Genomic DNA, 4,363 nt, shown 5'->3' with positions numbered 1-4,363 from the left:
TGGAGGAACATATCATGTTTGTTCTGAGTTTTTCTTATATAGGAGCCTTGTTTGTTTAAAGACTAAACTAAGCTGACTACATGCAGGTAGGCTGACAGCATGACAAAATTTATTATTCTGCTGAGTTAAAGAAAATTCTTCTTGACATTATATTTTATCCTTTTTTTAAACTTTTTTTTTTTTTTTTTTAATTTTAGAGACAGGGTCTCGCTATGTTGCCCAGGCTGAGTGCAGTGGCTATTCACAGGTGCAATCCCACTACTGATCAGCATGGGAGTTTTGACCTGCTCTGTTTCCGACCTGGGCCAGTTCACCCTCCTTAGGCAACCTGGTGGTTACCGCTCCCGGGAGGTCACCATATTGATGCCGAACTTAGTGGGGACACCTGATTGGCATAGCGCACTACAGCCAAGAACTCCTGGGCTCAAAGGATCTTCCCCACTCAGCCTCCCGAGTAGCTGGGACTACAGGCACGCGCCACCATGCCCAGCTATATTTTATTTTATTGAGACAAAGTCTTGCCGTCACCTAGGCTGGAGTGCAGTGGCATGATCTTGGCTCACTGCAACCTCTGTCTCTCAGGTTCAAGTGATTCTCCTGCCTCAGCCTCTGGAGTAGCTGAGATTACAGGCTCCCGCCACCACATCCAACTAATTTTTGTATTTTTAGTAGAGACGGGGTTTCACCCTGTTGGCCAGGCTGGTCTCAAACTGCTGACCTCAAGAGAGCTGCCTGCCTCAGCCTCCCAGTGCTGGGATTATAGGCAGAGCCACCGCGCCCAGCTTCCTTGACATTTTAGTGTGTGAGTCCATCAGAGCATAACTGTTATCTTTCTTTTCTTTGAGATGGAGTCCTGCTCTGTCACCCAGGCTGGAGTGCAGTGGTGCAGCCTTGGCTCCGCTTCCTGGGTTCAAGCAATTCTCCTGCCTCAGCCTCCTGAGTAGCTGGGACTACAGATGTGCACCACCATGCCGGCTAATTTTTGTATTTTTAGTAGAGACGGGGTTTCATGATGTTGGCCAGGCTGGTCTCAAACTCCTGACCTCAAGTGATCTGCCCAGCTCAGCCTCCCAAAGTGCTGAGATTACAGATGTAAGCCACCACACCCAGCCATAACTGTTATTATCTTGAAAGCATGTATTTTTATGGGTACTGGGACATCTGAACTCTGATGTTGCAGGAGTGTGTCCTCGAAGGTGTCTTTAGACTCTTTCCTCAACTATAAACGTCTGTGATCATGGGTAGTGACTAGCCAGGAATGTGCCCTGTTAGTCTCCAGATGGAACTGAACTTTTTCTCTGGCTCTTCTAGGTTTCTGCTTCCCTAACACAAGGTCACAGGTTTCTGAATGGAAAGGTCTTACCAGGAACCCAGAACAATGAATTAATTAAAAAATATCCACACAGGCTGGGTGCAGTGGCTTATGCCTGTAATCCCAGCACTTTGCGAGGCTGAAGTGGGAGGATCCCTTGAGGCCAGGAGTTTAAAACCAGCCTAGGCAACACAGAGAGACCTCATCTCTACCAAAAATTTAAAACATTAACTAGGTATTGTGGCATGCACCTGTAGTCCCAGCTACTTGGGAGGGTTAGGCAGGAGGATTGGTTTAGCCCAGGAGTTTGAGGCTGCAGTGAGCTATGATTTTGCCATTACACTCCAACCTGGTGATAGAGTGTGACTATCTCAAAATACATATATATACATACAGATATCAGTATGAACTCATGTTTATGTTTATGTGTGAGTGTGTGTGTGTATACATATACATATATATATATGTATATACACACAATCAAAAATGGGTAGATACAGAAAAAACTGTAGAAATAAATGCGTGTCTAAATAGGTTAGTATAAACACATATATTATTTTAACTCTCTGCTAAGAGATCCTGGGAGCAGTGACACCCAATAAAACAAGAACATCCAGTGCTCAGATCTTGGTTTCTAAACCAAGAACGGTTTCTAAATATCATTCTCCTATTTTTAAAAACCAGGGCTTCTTGAAAAAAATTACTGAAGTTATTTCAAGGCAAGGAAAATACAAGATGAGCCCAGAGCACCTTATAATATCAGAAGTCAAGGAAGTGTTCAAGAAAAAAAAAGTGTCAGAGGCATACCAGAGCCAACTCTGAGGAGTTCTCTATGGCCAAAGCCAGACCAATTTGGGAATGAAAATAAATCATATGGTATTTGATTATAGCCCAAAGTGTAAATATATATACATGAGGCCATATTTATATAAAGAAAATGATTGAAAAATAAATGTCAGAAAAAGGACAAATTTCCTTATAGAAGAATTTCAAATAATATAATTAGCCATGCTCTCCACCTTGGAAAAAGTAGTTTACTTCTCCCCAGCCCCTTTGAGGGTAGGCTGGACTTTGTGGCTTACTTCCAAATAATAGAATATGGAAGTAGCAAAAATGGTAACTGTGTGATGGAGAAACCTGGCAAATACCACCTGAACCAAGTGATCGTGGTTAACATGATCAGTAATAGGAGTATATTACTTGCACTATTCCTGAAATCCCATAAGCCCAGTCTAGCCCCGAGGAAAATACCAGACAAATGCAAACTGATAAATATTCTACAAAATTCTTGACGGTACTCCTCAAAACTGTTAGGGCTATGAAAACCAAACAACACTGGGAAACTATCACAGACCAGAGGAGACAAAAGGTACCCGATGAACAAATGCAATATGGTGTCCTGGATTGGATCTTTGAACAGAAAAAGGGCATTAGAACAAAAACTGGTGAAATTTCAACATGGTCTGGAGTTCAGTGAATAGTAATATACCAATATTGGTTTTTAAATGTTCACAAATGTACCACGGTAATCTTACATGTTAGCATTAGGGAAAATTAGGTGAGGGATATACAGGAATTCTCTGTACTATCTTTGCAACTTCTTTGTAAATCTTTTTTTTTTTTTTTTCAGTAGAGGCAGTATCTCACTCTGTCACCCAGGCTGGAGTGCAGTGGAGAGATCTTAGCTCACTGCAGCCTCCATCTCCTGGACTCACGTGATGCTCCTGCCGTAGCTTCCCAACTAGGTGGGACTACAGGCATACGCCACCACCTGGTTATTTATTTATTTTTTTTGTAGAGACAGAGGCTCACTATGTTGCCCAGGCTGGTCTCGAATTCCTGAGCTCAGCTGATCCTCTCATCTTGGCCTCTCAAAATGCAAGCGTGATAGGTGTGAACCACTGTGCCCAGCTGTAAAACTTAAATTATTCCAAAATAAAATTTTTATTTACATAAACATTTAGTGGCACAACACATAAAATTTCAGAATATTAGAAACAAGGAATGTATTGTATGAGCTTCCAGAGAAGAAAAAAAAGTAGGTCACATAAAAACAATCAGGAAACAAAATGCTATCAGATTGCCCATCAGAAACCCTGAAGCAATCTCCCTACAATCTGGGAGAAATCACAGTCACTTACATGCCTCAGCCTGGAACAGGGCAACCCTGTTACTGCATAGGTCACGTACTGCTTAGCCCCAGAGGTCAGCCTGGACTTCTACATTAGGGTGGCCCTGGCTGTGAACTACGTTTGCATAATGATAATAACATAAATGCTAAATACCAGTATAATAAATACGTATTATAAGTATTATTTATTGGAAGTGTGATTGTAGGAGTAAAATTATGTGAGTGGGTATGTGTGATAGGGAACAAAATAGTGAAAATTAAGTTTATATGATAGGAAGTCAGATAATATTTAAGAATGAAAAATTTCAGAATAAGACTGCCATATATGGTAGAAAAGGTAATTGAATCAATTTCATAATGAAAGTATTTTAAAATGCTTGAGTATCTGTATCTATTTGTCTCTAGTTCTCCATTTATCTATCAATCTATATTTATCTATTTATACCCCTAAAAATTTTGAGCTAAAAAAGTAAGGGGAAAAACTGAGGTCAAATTTTTCTGTTTTGAGCTTAATATCAGAGCACCAAAGCTGCTTCTGTCTTGCTAATACTGTACACTTGGGCTTTTGTTCAGTGGTGGTGGGAGGCAGGGCAAACCGATGAAAGCAGAGATTTAGGCTGGGCTCGGTGGCTCATGCCTGTAATCCCAGGACTTTGTGAGGCTGAGGCTGGTGGATCGCCTGAGGTCAGGAGTTCCGGACCAGGCTGGCCAACATGGTAAAACCCTGTCTCTATTAAAAGCACAAAAATTAGCTGGCCGTGGTGATAGTCACCTATAATCCCAGCTACTTGGAAGGCTGAGGCAGGAAAATTGCTTGAACCCAGGAGGCAGAGGTTGCAGTGAACCGAGACTGAGTGACAAGAGCAAAACTCCATCTCAAAAAAAAAAAAAAAAAAGGAATAAAATAAATTTTTAAAAGT

Source organism: Sapajus apella, unplaced genomic scaffold, assembly GCF_009761245.1.
Source record: "Sapajus apella isolate SASKATOON/1434 unplaced genomic scaffold, GSC_monkey_1.0 scaffold33, whole genome shotgun sequence".
NCBI lineage: Eukaryota > Metazoa > Chordata > Mammalia > Primates > Cebidae > Sapajus > Sapajus apella.
This window is presented reverse-complemented; position numbering follows the sequence as displayed.